The sequence below is a fragment of the Sturnira hondurensis genome, unplaced genomic scaffold (assembly GCF_014824575.4).
Source record: "Sturnira hondurensis isolate 20B ecotype Veracruz unplaced genomic scaffold, ASM1482457v3 Scaffold0006829, whole genome shotgun sequence".
In the NCBI taxonomy this organism is placed as follows: Eukaryota; Metazoa; Chordata; class Mammalia; order Chiroptera; family Phyllostomidae; genus Sturnira; species Sturnira hondurensis.
Window position 1 is genome coordinate 1,861,300 of NW_028079460.1, and position 16,929 is coordinate 1,878,228.

The following is a 16,929-nucleotide window of genomic DNA, read 5'->3' on the forward strand; positions in this document are numbered from 1 at the left end:
GGGTGAGGCAGTAACTGAAGGTACTGAGAGGAAAGGTCTGTCTGACTAGGTGAGGTTGCAAGGAGAACTCTGAGCACTTGGGGAGCACTTGTGGCTGGCAAGGCTGCTTGGCCAGATCTGGGGTTCTGCAGAGCAAGGCAGAGATGATGTGCATCGGGGCTTGGGTGACTAGGGGAGCAGCGAGAGCCTGGGGCTTGGAAGATGGGGCTGGCTGAGCACAGAGCCAAACTGTTCCATTTTAAGAGTTCTCTAAACGGAGATGGTGATATTGTGAGACTGAGGGAAAAAGGGAAAGGAGTCTCAGAGAAGCAATCAAGAGAGAAAAGAAGACAGGCCCACCCGTGGAGGTAAGAAGAGGAGGAGGAACCAGGGAAGTGGCCAGGGAAGGAACTCTGGGTGAGGGAGCAGCTGTTGGGGTGACTGAGGAGTGGCACTCTCCTGCCAGGCCAACCTGAGTTCAAACCCTGGCTCAGAACTTGTTTGCTTGAGCTTCCATTTCCTGATCTATTAATCATAGACATTGTCCACATTATAAAGTGGTTGGGAGGATTAAATAAGATAATGTGTATAGAGTATGAGAACAATGTCTCCATAGAGTAAACACTCAGTAAACTTTAGTTTCTTCCCTCTTACCTGTCTGCCACCCTCTTCCCTTCTTGGAAGATGTTTATTTGGACAAGCTGGGCAGATTCTGAAAGTCATTTTTTAAATCACTTCCCTTAGGGATGGTCTTGTTCTGAGAGATGAATTCTTGTTTATTCTTATGACTGCATGGTAAACACAAACGTTCCAGGAATCAGCTCGATTTCTTGCCAGAAGGAAAGTCCCTTTGAGAATCTAAGTGCAAACCGGAGGTTGGTTGGTGGATAGAGAGCTGAGGTGACTGGAAGTGCAAGATCTTAAAGAGCTGCACAAATGAGCTGGGATGGCCACGTGTGTTATCCACACCACACAAAGAATTGCTTTCTTATCTACGAAATGGGGTATGGAGAGGCATTGACCTAGATCTGGCTAAGTTGTCATCAAACTCCACTATTTTTGAAGACAGCCTAGGTTTATCATCAATTGCTATAATGGGAAAAATACGACCATTTCCAAGCTAGGAGGAAGAATGAAGCAAATGAACAGACTTCTCAAGTTGAAGGTTTTCTTTATTTTTTCTTAAACTGTTAACACTTGATGGTAGCAGATGACAATGTGAGGGTTCAAAGGATAAATACATATTGGCAGGAAACCAGGAGTAGATGATTGTCCTCGTACGTTAGCGGAAGTGTGGGGTTCGATCGCAGTTTAACGCTGCTGATGTGTCAGACAGCCTCGTCTCAGCAAGGATGTAGGTTCTCACTGTGTGTCATGGTTTCTTTTTCTACTGCTGGATCCAATAACATACACTGAGTGCTCACTATGTTCTTTGCATGTGTTATATCATTTGACCTGTGAGGTAAGTGATAATATCCTCATGTTACAGAAGAGCAAACTGATGCTTAACGGAAGGTTAAGTAGTGCTAGTAAGGTCACTTGGTGCAGTGACTTGCCTTCTTTTTTTGGTAAGAGATCCTTGCTGAGTACCTGACCACACCAGTCAAGCATAGCACCCTGACCTCCTGGAAATGAGGATTGGTTCATGGCTGAGTACATGGATGAAGCAGGGCCAATCAGGGCTCTTCCCAGAATGTATGAACCCTGGGTTTATAAAGCTGGAACATTCTGTGACCATGGTGCTCATAATTTAGAGAGGTCCTGTTACAGTAAGTAAAGCCAACATGGAAAGAGAGACAAACAGTGGTGAGAGAAGGATGGACAGATGAAAGGAAGGATGAATGGATGGCTGTTGTGGAGTTTCTTGTGGCAGCCTCCAAGCGTGTGGTTCACTGATTCTGTGCATTATCCAAGTGACCTTACCAGTATGTAACACGAAACTTCCCTTTTCTCTGTGTCAGTGGGCATTGATGGGACTACAACATGGGGGAGTCCAGATTCAAACCCAGCCCTGGCTGGTGTAGCTCAGTGGATTGAGCACAGGCCTGTGAACCAAAGGGTTGCCGGCTCGATTCCCAGTCAGGGCACATGCCTGGGTTGCAGGCCAGTTCCCAGCAGGGGACACATGAGAGGCAACCATACCTTGATGTTTCTCTCCCACTCTTTTTCCTTCCCTTCCCCTCTCTCTCTAAAAAAAGAAAAAAAAGAAAAAAAAAGATTCAAACCCCAAATCCACTATTACACATCGATCTCTTAAAACATCACTTTAAACCACTTCCTTATGAGCAACACCCTATAATTTTTAAAACTACTGCTCACTCCCCTGAGTCAGCTTTCTTTTCTTGAAGCTGGCCTTAGTTCCTTTCTGAGATTTGTGAAGTTCCCTGGGTTTATCAGGACACATCAGAACGTGTCTCTCAAGTTGAGTCCTCTGGGAAGGTGGTTAATCACTCCGTTTTATGTTGATTCCTGTTAGCGCCAGTTTCACCAAGCGACATTTTCCATGCTTGGTCTTTCCATTGGAGCAAATGGCAGAGCCCAACTTCAGACCCAAGTCTGCCTGACACCCAGGCCTGAGAGTTTGCTGGGACAGCTGCTGCCCTCCAGGCTGTGGGAGGCTGTGAGGAGCCTATAGGCTGGGGTGGAAGTGTCCTGGGGTCCTGAGTCAGGTCAGACCTCAGAAACCACAGGTCTCTGTACCTGAGTTTCTGCAGATGCTGTGGGTCGAGCAGGTAAGTCTCCACACCTGAGCTGGGCAGGAGATGGCCCAGCGTGCTGTGCTCCTGTGAGTCTGTTTTCATGAGAACACAAATGGATGTTGGGGGCACAAGAAATGGTTTGTTCTTGACCAGAGTCTCTGCAGAATGACCCTGGTCAATGGCACAGATGACAACAGAGGGCCAAGGAGGAGGAGGCCTAGACATTGGGGTTTCCAAGGGTGCAGATTGTTCACACCCCTCTTCTGTTTGAGTGCTGACAAAATCTCCAGACCTCAGCTGTGGACCAGAGAATGCAATCTGGAGCTGAAGCAAAAAAAAATCTTTATGTTCTAATGTTGCTGCTTCCTTACTGACCTTCCTAAACTCCTCACAGAGAGCGGAGCTACCCAACTGTACCCTGTCCCATGGGTGGTGGGGTCACCTGAGAGGTGAGGAAGAGGAGGGACTGGCTGATTGAGAAAGAGGGAGCTGGTAACCTAGAACAGGCAGCGTCTCACCCCTCTTCCTTCAGAGGAGGGTGAGTGATGGAGAGAGGAGTGGACTGGCTCCTCCCTCTGAAGAGACCTCTGAGGAGCGGGCCTTATATTGTTCCCTCCCCAAAACACTGCCATTGGCAAGAAGGAAGTTTCTGGTACCACTGGAGAAAGTTGGTCCGCAGAGTATAACAAGTGAGCTTTTAGAAGTTTCAGGGGTGGGGCTAGAGAATTTAGGGCGGGGTCTGGAAATGTGGTATTGAAGGGAGGGGAAGGATAGTGGCCATTGAGACAGCACTGGTGCCCCCCTCTGGCCATTCACCAAACACCTGCTCAGTGTCAGGCACCTGGGACTGTGGCAATTACCAGTACTCAGTGTGTTTCCCAGCAGCCCAGGCTAGTGGGGGTGACACATAAATAGTCACAATTAAATTAAAAAAATTAAAAAAATTAATTCATTGATGAGAGAGTAATTTGTTGTACTACTCATTTATGTTGTTCTACTGGTTGACTCTTGTGTTTGCCCTGACCGGGAATTGAACCCTCAAGTTTGGCATATTGGGACAACACTCCGAACAACTAAGCTACCTGATCAAGGCAAAATAGACACACACACACAGACACACACACACACACACACACATTTAATGTTTCAGTTGCAGTTGACGTTCATCATTATTTTGTATTAGTTTCAGGAGTACAGTACAGTAGCCAGACACCCATATAACCCACAAAGTGATCCCCCCAATAACTCCAGTGCTCACTGTACACAGTTGTTACAATACCCTCGACTACACCCTCCATGCTGCATTCCACATCCCTGTGACCACCCAGCGACTGCCAATTTGTACTTCTCAATCCCCAATCTCCGCCCAGTCCCGCCCCCACCGCCCCCAACCAGGCAACCATCAGTCTGCTGTCTGTGTCTATGAGTCTACAATGAAACTTAAAGGGTATTGGGCAAGGGGCTGCCAAAGTACGTAAAAGAAACACCTAACTCTGTGCGTGCATGTGCGCATGCTCATATACACACTCACGCATTCAGGTGTGTGGGAGGTAGATTCAGGGATGCTGTACAAAGGAGATGATATATGAGCTGAGTTTAGAAGGTGGCGGGTGAGGAGACTGACTGGGGTACAAACTGGGGAAAGGCTTTCTGAGAGAACAAAGGAGAAGGCAGGGCTCGGAAGCATGGATGGGTCTGGGGTGTGCACAGTGAAGTTTCATTCCTGGGAAGTCATGCCATGCTCTGTAGCCTTCTCCTGAAAGTTTGAGAGTTCACTCAGTGTTTTCACCTGGAGAATGACGTGCTCAGGTTTGAATATTAAGATTACCCTGGTGGCAGAGCTGGGAAGGGGTCAGAATGGGGGTCAATGTTAGAGTAGGGGAGAGAGTCCAGATGTGTTTGGAGCGTCCAGGGACTGCAGAAGCACAGGCAGTGTGGATAGAGCTGAGCAGTATGTAGAAGGCAGGACAAAAATGTTAGCTGATCAGATATCTGGAGGGCGGCAAGGGGGAAACAGGAGGCTAGAAGGATGGTCAAGTTTCTGCTTTGGGTCATTGGGTGGGTGATGGTGTTATTTGTGGCAAAGAGAAGGGCTAAGTAAGGTGGGAGACATGAGGAATGTTTCTTTCAAGCTTATTTTAAATCTGGCCCAGAGGATTTGGAGGCAAGAGGAGAGAGGGTCCTTGAAGATGACAGAGCAGAACAGGCAGCGAAGGTGGGCTCCTGGGCACAAGGGCAGGTTGAGAAATGAGACTTAACAAGTGGATGGGGAGAGCATAGGCAGAGAGACCAAGGCTGGTCTGAGAGGAATCAGAAAGTTAGGGAGCTTGGGGGTTCTCAGTGATTGGGCCTATAGAGGAGGTTTAACATGGTGACTTCCTGTGTTTACCATGTCGTGTTAGTTGTGTGAACTTGGGCAAACTTTCCTCAGCCTCAATATCCTCCTCTGTAAAGTGAGGTGAGATTGTACCAATTTGCTGGGATTGTTGTGTAAATTAAAGGGGAAAATACACAGAAATCACCTAGCACCCCAGTAGGTGCTCTGTAATGTTACACGCAGAAACCAATCGCACATGGCAAGTCCAGAATGACCCAGACCCACTGTGACAACACTGTCATGTTGATTATGCTATCAGGGGATAGTTAGATAAATTATTATCATTTTATTTTAGTTTATTTTTGGTAAATAAATATACATTTATTAAATTGGATTTATTAAATTTCTGTGACATTGGCTAATAACATCATACAGATTTCAAGTGCACATTTCTATGATACATCATCTGTATATTGCACTGTGTCCACTACCCAAAGTCAAGTCATCTTTTGTCACCCTATATTAGGTGCCCTTTACTCTTTTTTTAAAAAATATATTTTATTGATTATACCATTACATTTGTTCTATTTCCCCCCTGCATTCTCCTCCACCCTGCACACCCCTCCCCCACAATTCCCCCCTTTAGTTTATGACCACGTGTCTCAAGTTCTTTAGATTCTATATTTCCCCTACTATTCTTGCCCTCCCCCCTATCTATTTTCTACCTACCATCTACGCTACTTATTTTCTGTACCTTCTCCCCCCTTATCCTCCTCCCACTCCCCTGTTACTAACCCTCCATGTGTTCTTCATATCTATGGTTCCACTCCTGATCTAGCTGTCTTCTTGGTTTGCTTTTGTTTTAGGTGTGGTTGTTAATAACTGTGAGTTTGCTGTCCTTTCACTGTTCACATTTTTTATATTCTTTTTCTTAGATAAGTCCCTTTAACATTTCATATAATAAGGGCTTGTTGATGATGAACTCCTTGAATTTGATCTTATCTGAGAAGCACTTTATCTGTCCTTCCATTCTAAATGAAAGCTTTGCTGGATAGAGCAATCTTGGATGTAGGGCTTTGTATTTCATGACTTGGAATACTTCTTTCCAGCCCCTTATTGCCTGTAAGGTCTCTCTTGAGAAATCAGCTGACAGTCTGATGGGAAGTCCTTTGTAGGTGACTGTCCCCTTATCTCTTGCTGCTTCTAGGATTCTCTCCTTCATTTTAATCTTGACTAATGTAATGATGATGTGCCTTGGTGTGTTCCTTCTTGGGTCCAACTTCTTTGGGACTCTCTGAGCTTCCTGGATTTCCTGGAAGTCTATTTCCTTTGCCAGACTGGGGAAGTTCTCCTTTATTATTTGTTCAAATAAGTTTTCCACTCATGGCTGTTTCTTTTCCCCTTGTGGTACCCCTATATTTCGGATGTTGGAATGTTTAAAGATGTCCTGGAAGTTCCTAAGCCTCTCCTCATTTTTTCGAATTCTTGTTACTTCAAATTTTTCTGTTTAGTCATTACTTCCTTCCTTCTGGTCCACTCCCTTGATTTGAATCCCAGTTTCCTTTCCATCACTATTGGTTTCCTGTGCATTTCCCTTCATTTCAATTAGTTTAGCTTTCATATGTTCCTCTAATTTGTGACTAAAATCGACCAGTTCTGTGAGCATCCTGATCACCAGTATTTTGAACTGTGCGTCTGATAGGATGGCTATTTCTTGGTCGCTTAGATTTATTGGCTCCGGGGCTTTGAGTTCTTCTTGAGCCATGTTTTGGACTGTTCGCACCTGTTATGTATGAGGAGCGGAGCCCTAGGTGTTCACCAGGGCGGGGCAACTCAGAAGCTGGGTTGTGACGCTATATGTGAGGGCGGGGTCAAAGAGGAGCAATGGCGATCTTCTCTGTTGCTTCCTGCCACTGGGGCCTGCGTGGTCTGTCTCACTGTGCGTGAATGTGTGAGCGCAGTTAGCCTGCTGCCTTGTGCCCTCACTGGATCCACCCGTCGCTACCCCATGCCTGGGATCTGTCCAGAGCTGCCTGGGCGCCTGATGTCTGGGGATCCTTCCTACCCAACCCTGCTCCGCTGCTGGCTCCACCCCTCTTACTGGTCGGGTTGAACAGTTCATTGTTGTCGGACTTCCATATAGTTTAGTTTTCTGTTCTTTGGCTGCGTCTTTGTTTACTAAACCTTTGTTGTATTCAAACTTGGTTGTGGGAGAAGGCACAGTGTTTCCACCTATGCGTCCATCTTGGCGGAAGTCCTAATTATTATCTTTTTTTAAAGATTTTATTTATTTATTTATCTTTAGAGGGGAAGGAGAGAGGGAGAGAAACATCAATGTATGGTTGCCTTTCGTGCGTCCCCTGCTGGGAGTTGGCCTGCCGGGAACTGGCCTGCAACCCAGGCGTGTGCCCCGACTGGGAATTGATCTGCGATCCTCTGGTTCGCAGGCCTGTGCCTAATTATTATCATTTAAAAATATTTCATGTATTTTCAGAGCTGATGAAGAGAGAGAGAGAGAAAGAGAGGGAAAGAAACATCCACGTGTGAGAGAAACATCAGTTAGTTGCCTCTTGCATGCCCCCAACCAGGGACCTGGCCCTCAATCCAGCCCTGTGCCCTGACTGAGAATGGAACTGGCGACCTTTCGGTTCATAGGCTGGCACTCAGTCCACTGAACCACATCAGCCAGGGCTAGATAAATTATTTAATGCAGTTTTCTAGGGGAAAATATTTCAAAGCATATTTCTGAGGGCGGGGAAATGATCAGAGTGATCCTTGCAATGAAGAAGTGTAAGCTCAGAGGTATGGTGCAGTTCACCTAAGATGGTGTGGCGAGTCCAAGGGAACATCAGGCTTAAACCTGGGGCCCCAACAATAAGGCCATTTCCCTTTGCACATAACTGCCCCAGGGAAAGGGGTGAGTGGGCAGTGTTTGGCCCCTGGGTTCTGCCACCTTCTTCCCTCATACCCCTATCCTAAGGCTTTTAAAATAGCGCCCGGGCATTTGGCTTACCTCCAAAAGTCCACCTGGGACTGTCCAGGAAACACCTTATACTCTATGTGAGGCAGATATGAGGCTTGTGGATGTTGGAAGGCTTCCTGGAGATGAATCCACACAGCATCCTCCTGTGTGAGTCAGGAGAAGGGCATGGCAAGGGCTGGCCAGCCCCCAAGAGGAAGGGATGGAGAGAGCAGGGAACCACCAGGGGGCACAGATCAGGCAGGCAAAAAAAGGAGAAGCTGCTGGTGGAAAAACTGGTGTGCGTGTGCGTGTTGGAGAGAGTGAGGACCCCATTTATAGTTATTTCTTTTTAAATATGTTTTATTGATTATGCTATTACAGTTGTCCCATTTCTCCCTCTTTATTCCCCTTTGCCCTGCACACCCCCTCCCACCCACATTCCCCCACTTTAGCTCATGTCCATAAGTTCTTTAGCTTCTACATTTCCCATACTATTCTTAACCTCCCCCTACCCTCTACTTACCATTTATGCTACTTATTCCCTGTACCTTTTCCCCCTCTATCTCCCTTCCCCTCCCCGCTGATAACCCTCCATGGGATCTCCATTTCTGTTACTCTGTTCCATTGTAGTTTTTTGCTTAGTTCGTTTTTTGTTTGTTTGCTTTTTAGGTTTGATTTTTGATAGTTGTGAGTTCGTTGTCATTTGACTGTTCATATTTTTTATCTTCTTTTTCTTAAAAAGTCCCTTTAATGTTTCATATAGTGTCATATAATAAGAGCTTGGTGATAATGAACTCCTTCAACTTGACCTTATCTGAGAAGCACTTTATCTGTCCTTCCATTCTAAATGAAAGCTTTGCTGGATAGAGCAATATTGGATGTAGGTCCTTCCCTTTCATGACTTGGAATACTTCTTTCCAGCCCCTTCTTGCCTGTAAGGTTTCTTTTGAGAAATCAGCTGATGGTCCTATGGGAACTTCTTTGTAGGTAACTCTCTTCTTTACTCCTGTTGCTTTTAATATTCTTTCCTTACCTTTAGTCTTGAGTGTTTTCCTTATGAAGTGCCTCGGTGTGTGCTTCCTTGAGGACCCTACTTCTTAGGCTGGGCATGGCCAGCATCACTGCCAGGAATGTGCCCACTGCCTGTCTGTGTCCTGGCTTCTCTGACTTCACAGAGAAGTGAAAAGTCAAGAGGGGGATTGGATTCTGGGGTTGGTTCTACCCAAATCTTCCTGTTTTGCTGATGGGGAGGGAGGGGCTCAAGATCACATAGCATGCTAGTGGCAAATTAATGTGATGTTCACTAGTCTCAGGCATATGGCCACTTGATGGACACTCTCTACCCTCGGTTCTTAGGTATGGGACAGGTCTCTAGGTGGGACCCTTAGTAATCATCGACTCAGCTTCTCTTTCTCTGTCTCTCCTTCTCTCTGTCTCTCTCACCTTATTTCTTTCTCCATCACATTTCCTTTATTTCTGTAACTATTTTTCTTCGATCTTTTCTTCTAGTTTCCATCTGTCTGCCTCTGTGTTTCTTGTTCCTGTCCCCATCTCTCCCTGATGGGGAGTTTGTTCATTGGGTCCCTGGAGTGAGATGTTTCCTGCAGTCAACCTTCAGGGATTTGTAGCTCTCTGAAGCTCTGTTTTCCAACCCAGTGTCTCAGTTCCACTCCTGGGATCCAGAGATGTTATGACCTGATAACATAACTTCGGGAGGGAGGTGAGAAGGCCTTCTGCCCCCTAAATGCTACCCCCAGTGTCCCCCAATCCCTGTTGCCATGCAGTAACCACAAACACTAATTGGCAGCTGGTGCGGGAGAGACCATTTCCACATGCAGAAATGAATAAGACCCAGTGTCTGCCCAGTGAGCTCACCATGTGGGGGCAAGGGCAAGAGAAGGCATGTCCACAAGTCATTCAATCTGAAGCAGAATGCTCACAAGGACACAAGGACAAAAGGAGTGCTTTGTATGGGACAGAGCAGGTAGAGATGGAATCCAATTGGGCCTGGGGAGGCTCCATGAAGTAGATGGCATATACCTGGGCTTTGAAGGACAGGTGGGATTTCAATAGGACCCCTCTGCATATGCTAATCAGAGGGATCAGCATATGCAAAGGGTCTTGGCCACCCCAGGCACAGTATCTATAGTTCAGGAGCAATGAGCAAGGCAGTTAGGGCATATGCCGGGGAGATTGGAAAGCAGGTGGGCCTCATTACTGGGCTTTGTAGAACAGCCAGGGCACACCACTGCAATTACTGAGCAGGAGAGGCATCTGCTAAAACTCTCAGTTAAAATGGAAGGACTGCTGAGAAAAAATGATGCATTGAACCTGTTGATGAACATAAAGGAGTCAGGAGGCTCGGGAAGAAAATAATGACAAAGATTTATTCAAGGGTCTTAGGATTTGCAAATTGAAAACACAACTAAGCAATACCCAGAGTGTTCTGAAGAAGAAAGAAAAGTTGAGAGTTCTTACAGGAAAAAGTACATTTTTGAGAACAATCAGTTCTTCTTCCTGAGCCTCTGGACTGGTCTGTGGTAGTAATAATCTTCCCGATGTTCAGTGGCCTGGCTAATGGATGTCAGGTGGTCTGGACTAGTGAAGGTTCTTTCCTAAGTTTGTCATTCTTTTCTAAGTCCTTCAGAGGGCTATCTGTGGGAATTTTGTATCTCCAGACATTGATGTATAACCAGAAAGTTCAAAACTTTAAGTCTTCAGGCTAGTTAAAAGAAAATAAAATTTATTCCTCATGCTTCAGCCCATTTGATCTGAACTAGTTTTGTCAAATTCACTGTAAAGAATCCATTTTAAGTCAGCTTAGCTGTACTGACTCCATCTTGTTTTCTTCACTCACTTCTCACTCCCCATTAGTCTTGGCGCTCAGGGTAAGGAATTTTTATTCCAAGCTCCATGTGACAGGTTTTGATGAGGAAGTGCAGTAGCATGGGAGGCTCAGGAGTCTTGGGAAGGAGGGAACACTGGGTGGTGTGCAAAGGTGTAGAAGAGGACATTGGGGCTCCAGGGCCTGACTTCATTTATAGTGCTTGGCTGCCCCCCAAGTCCCAAGGTGACCCCCAGGAAGAGGCCAGCTGGCTTTGCATGTGATCCTAGTCAGTTCTCAGTCTGAACTTCTCTGTTGTGTTGTAGTCCACAGCTGCCCGGGTGGGACACTAGAGAGTCTCAGGCAGGGTTGGGGTTTTCCGCCTGCTGTGCTGGCCCTGGGGGAGGAGGGCTGTGAGGGAGCTGCTGACTCACTGCCTGGGGCATCTGGGCCTGCACAAGGGGTGAGTCATGAATCACGTAGGACTAGGGGAAGTGTAGGGGGCTGGGATAGGGGAAAATCTGCTGGACTTCTGGAGGGGGGCAGAGGGGTAGGCCTGCAGGAAGGGCGGTGCCCAGACTGAGTTTGGGAGAGACCAAGAGAGCAGGCCTGGAGGGGGGCAGCATGAATCCTGCTCTGCCCCAGAAACCTGCACCCCAGGCTGGGTCCTGAATGTCCACAATGTTCACTGTTCTCTTGGTGTGGGTACTGCCTGTAAGGAAGGCTGAGGGAGAGCTGGGGTCTGCAGCCTCTGCCCTGGGACTGGCCTCCAGGCTTAGAAAGCTGTCACACCCCTCCTCGATCACCAATCCCCCAGGCTGGAGAAAGGAAGGTCTGAATGCTCTGCTCTCCCTTTCAGCTCTGGACTCCGTTACAGTTGGAACGGTGTATTGCTCATCCACTCTGATGGTGAACAGAGCCATCTCCATCTCTCATTGTGTCCCTATCTCCTTCCAGAACTTTTCAGACCCAAAGTGGGCCTTTCAAGGTATTTCTAAGCAAACCCACTTTCCTTATTACCTCATTCACAAGTATTCTTGTGGTGGCTGTAAAGAGTAACTTCATTTGTCCCCACTCCGTGAAGTCAGCCCTACTCTCCTCCTCCTCCTGTAGCTTCTCCACCTCTTTTTTGGCCCCCAGCTTTTTAAGGGGGATCCCAGACTGCTTTAAACTCCCCCCTCTCTCCCCCTCTCTCGTGCGCTAACACACACACACACACACACACACACACAAACACAGGTCTGTGAAGTCCCAGTGTGCCTTTGTAGCTTGTGACACATGAAAGAGCTGTGAGTCACAGGCATGTCATGAGAACAAGACCTAACATGAGTCTCCAGGCCCCACAAACCCTGGGCCCAGGCTGCTCCTTCCCCATGACGCCTTCCACTCCCTCTGGTGCCTGGGTGCGCCCAGGGGCTGCCTTCTGGGCCTTGAGCTGTCCTTCAGCTGGTGGTGGAGCTGGCACTCTCTGAGAGGGAGGGTACCAGGTGGGAGGGCTTGGAGGTGGCTGAAGGCCAGGCTTTGGCGGGATCAGGTTAGGGCAGGTTCAGTTTCCTGGAAATGCCAAGTTGAGGGCCAGTGGGGCTGGCATATAAATCCCCACTCTGGGCACCTGGCCCTTACTTTCCTTCCATCTCTCTCTTCCATCTCTTCTGGTGAGTACCTCTGTCTTGCTGAGGGCTGGGAAGGGAGGACCCCCATGAGTCTCTGTCTTTGCCTCTTTGTCCTGACTTTTTCTCCATAGTTTCCTGTTTCTGGTTTCCTTGATAGATCAGCTTTGGTCCTCTCTGCATCTCTCCCACTGGGGCAGGACTTTTATGAAGGATCAGTTTGAAGGTTTCTTTCCAGTTTCTCTGTGAGGTCTCAGTTTAGAGGTTACTCTGAGGCCTTCTCTTGGATCTCAGTATGGGGGCTCCCTGTGGGTCTCTCAGTGCAGGAGAGAGGATCTGTGGGTCTCTCAGTCTGAATGCTTTAGTCTGGAGGCCCTTCTTAGGGATCCAGGGCTAGGAGTATGAGGTGTGGGGGTGGTGCTTTGATGAGAATCCTGAGTTTGTTTTTTTGCCAAGTCCTGGAATCCAGCAGGACTAAGGAGCAGGAGTCAGGGATCTCAAATGCGTGGGCCCACTGGGTCTCCACCCCAGCAGCAGCATAGCTTTGCCCACTGCAGCTTCCTGTCTCCTTCTGCCCTTCCCTTGCTGGCAGGATGGGCCCCCGGGGTGGGGGTGGGATTTTTTAGCCTCCCTCACCAGCTCTGTTGGCCTCATCCTGGGTCCTGCCCAACCCTCCTGGGCCTGTCTGAGCATTTTCAGAGGCAGGAGTTTGGGAAAGACCTCTGAGGTCTGCCCCTGTGTCCCAAGACCCCGCACTGATCCCAGGGTACTGGGCATTTAATTTCCTTAATTCCAAACCCAACAAGATCCTTCTGGTGGAGAAGGTGTTTATGTCTTGTCTGCAAGGAGCCAGCACCCTGTCTCAGGGGCCTCTGATATGAAGGGAGGCTTAGTTCCTACCCTCTGAAAGTTCCCAGTCTGAGGGAGGAAACATCCTGCCCGAGGAAGTTTCCATTTAAATGGGAGAGTGACAACTTTTGGCCTTAGGAGCCCCTGTCTGAGGATGGAAACAGCTCCTCAGGGAGCCTTGTACCCCTAGGCTGTAGCCATGGTTACTGCCCTAGCCCAGTGGTTGTCCACTAACTAACCCATGGAGATGCCTGTCACCCCATTGCTGGCAGAGTCCTTGGCCTGAGAACGAGCCAAATGGGACTCTGGTGCCCCTGTTATTTCCCTTCCCACAGACGCTTGAAGGTGGGAGCCCTACCCTCAGAGGTATGCCCCAAGAGTGGTAAGAGGAGGCTTGAGGCCCTGCCCTTGGGGACTTCCATACACAAGGGAAGGTTTACGATCTGCCCTCAGTGTGAGGTGGAGCTATGGCCCCTGCCCAGGGAGCCAGATTGAGGGGGAGACACAGCCCCTGCCTTCCTCGTTTGGAGGGGCAGTTTGGGGCACAAGGGCAGAAGTGGGTTTTGCAGGTTTGACTGAGGTGTCTCCATCACGTCACTTATTTGGGTCCCAGATCCAAGATGTGCAGTTCCCTGGAGCAGGCACTGGCTGTGATGGTCACTACCTTTCACAAGTACTCCGGCTTGGAGGGTGACAAGTTCCAGCTGAGAAGAAGGAGCTGAAGGAACTTCTGAAAAAGAGCTGCCCAGCTTTGTAGGGCTGAGTGGGGCCGGCCTGGAGCGGTAGGGCTCTGCTGTGTGAGTATGGGGCTACTGGTTAAACCTCTTCTCTCCTCCTCCGAGAGGGAGGTGCCTGCTGACACAGACACCAGGGTAGGGCTGGGCCCTCCATGGCCTCGCTGGAGTGGGAGAGAGGCCCACGTGTGAGAGAGCCCTATTACTGCCTGTTCCCTGCAGCTCTCCAGGGAATGGGTGTGCTGTCAGTGCCTTCAAAGTCTGTCTGTTCTGTCCTCATTGGAGAGTTGAGCAAACCAGAGCCCAGAGAGGGGAAGTGCCTGGCCCAAGGTTGCACAGTGTGCTCTCTCTCCCATTTATTATTATTATATATATATATGCCACACTAAGGTGTGCTGGGGAAGAAAGGTCCAGCTAAGACACACCCCTGGGACATTTGCAGAGAAATGCAGTCAACTTTTCAACTTTCAACTTTCATTTGCTCCTCGTCCTCCCCATATTGACTACTGGATAATCTAAGTCAGGTCTCAGACTCTGAACCAAGGAGGTATGTCCTTTCCTTTAAAAAAATTTTTGGGCCCTGGCCAGGTGGCTCAGTTGGTTACAGCATTGTCCCAATATGCCAAGATTGTGGGTTCAATCCTCAGTCAAGGCATGTATAAAAATCAACCAATAAATGGATAAATAAGTAGAACAATAAATTGATGTCCCCACCTCCTACCATTGCACTTCCTCTGTTTCTCTAAAACCAATTAAAAGTTAATTAAAATTCTTTTTGGCCAAGCTTTTAAAATTTAGTTTCATTTTGGCTAGTATTAAAAAGTTTGGCCCTGGCTGGTGTAGCTCAGTGGATTGAGCGCGGGCCTCCGAACCAAAGGACCGCGGTTCAGATTCCCAGTCAGGGCACATGCCTGGGTTGCAGGCCAGTTCCCAGCAGGGGACTCACGAGAGGCAACCATACATTGATATTTCTCTCCTTCTCTCCTTCCCTTCCTCTCTAAAGATAAATAAATAAACTCTTTTTTAAAAATATTTTATTCACCCATCTTAGAGGGGAAGGGAAGGAGAGAGAGAGAGAGAGAAATATCAATGTATGATTGCCTCTCATTCGTCCCCTGCCGGGAACCGGGAACTGGCCTGCAACCCAGGCAAGTGCCCTGACTGGGAATCGAACTGCGATCGTGTGGTTCGCAGGCCCTCGCTCAATCCACTGAGCTACACCAGCCAGGGCAAATAAATAAACTCTTAAAAAAAAAAGTTTGCCTTGCCTCCCTTGGCCAGGGGGCTCAGTTGTTGGATCTTCGTCTCCTATACCAAACGCTGTGGGTTCTATCCCCAGTCAGGGTAAATGCCTGGGTTGTGGGTTTGATCCCTAGTTGGGAGGCAACCAGTTGATGTTTCTTTCTCACATCAATGTCTCTCTCGCTCTCCCCCTCCCTTCCTCTCACTCTGAAATCAATAAACATATCCCTGAGTGAGGATTTTTTAAAAAGCTTGCTTTCTTGTGAATTTAACTTGCTGATAATGGAGAGTGGTGGTGACTCCAGAAAGCTTTAGTTTCTTTGTCAGCAAAATGGGGGCTATGACACCTACCTCACTGGGCTCCTGTGGGGAGTAGAGTTGACCCTGTGCTTAGGGGGTGCCTGGCATGCTCCCCACTCCCAGCAGGAGGAGCTGGACGCTCTCACCAATGAGCACCCATCTGTCCTCACTCACAGGGCCTCTGAGGAGCTCCCAGCGGCTCTCCTCCCCCCCAACTCCCCACCCCTGCCCTGCTTACTGGGCTGCCCAGTTCACAGGGAGAACTGGGCTCTGACCAGTGAGTGTGTGTTTGGGGTAGAGGTGGGTGGAGAGCTGCCTGGTGATGACTCCACTCTCTCTTGCCTTCAGGAGAAGGTGGTTGAGGAGAGCCTGAAGAAGCCCATGGAAGACCTGGATGATAACAGTGGCCAGGAGGTGGACTTCCGGGAGAATGGTATTTCTCTGGCCCTGATCACTGTTACGTGCAATGACTTCTTCCAGGGCTCCCCAGACCGGTCCTGAAGCAGAGCTCTCGGCTCCCTGCCACGGTCTCTTGGGCCCAGGAGGACTTCCCATCTTTTTAGTTTTTGTTTGCTGATAAAATTTTAATCACCCAGTGATGCCCTGTAACCAGGCTGGCTTAGTTGGAATGCTGAAAACTGAAGGCCTCCTAGATCTGACCCCCTTCTGGGCCCTGACTCTCCTTCTAGAAGTCTCCCCAAGGCCTGAGGTCCCATACTTTGGGGTTTCAAATACCAGTAAAAATTTGGAAATTGAGATACTTTGCTAACTTTTCTTTTTTTGCCAAATAAAGATATTTAAAAAGGAAAATTCTGTCTACTATCACTATCATTTCATAAAAAAAGAAAATTCCAATGAAGAAGGAAAGATGTAATCTCAGAACAAAGGGTAGACTTTGACATTCAGTATTGCAAGCAATCATGGCTTTGGGATCTGCTCAAGAGATGTTAGTCTAGTCATCCAGCAAAGCTGCGTACCAAGGACTTCTTGTCTAATTGCGGGCCATAGGCTGTTTCCGGCAAAGCTGTATTTCCTTTTATATCTGCTTTCAGATTGGCTAGCTCTAGTCAGAGTTCATTCCTATCCTGTTGGTCTCTGCTGAAAGCTACTAGGACATAGTTCAGAACACCATTCTGATTTTTTTCTACCATTTCCCCCTAAAATTGCCATATATTTTGCATCCTATGGTGCATTATAAGATGATGGTTTGACCATGCTTTGCCATTTCATAACAAGGTCATCCATTTTCCAATTTGCAAAGGTTAGGTCCTTAGATTTTATTCTTTTCTCTCTTCTTCCAATTCCACATTTTTGGTTCCTTTTTTTTTAATGGAGCTCACTTCTAGTTGCTAAATTCTCTACCAGTTAGGAATATATTCAGTTGTGAGTTACAGGAAACCTTATTAAATGTTG

At 47.9% G+C, this 16,929-nt stretch overlaps 1 long non-coding RNA gene and 1 pseudogene across 1 annotated transcript; both read left to right on the forward strand.

The window, feature by feature from the left end:
• Nucleotides 1-4,379: 4,379 nt before the first annotated feature.
• Nucleotides 4,380-16,308, forward strand: LOC118990233 (uncharacterized). The gene is made up of 3 exons (XR_005067183.1): nt 4,380-4,392; nt 5,834-5,835; nt 16,080-16,308. It is a non-coding gene; the product is annotated as an uncharacterized LOC118990233 (long non-coding RNA).
• Nucleotides 13,846-16,085, forward strand: LOC118990232 (protein S100-A2-like; annotated as a pseudogene).
• Nucleotides 16,309-16,929: the final 621 nt, after the last annotated feature.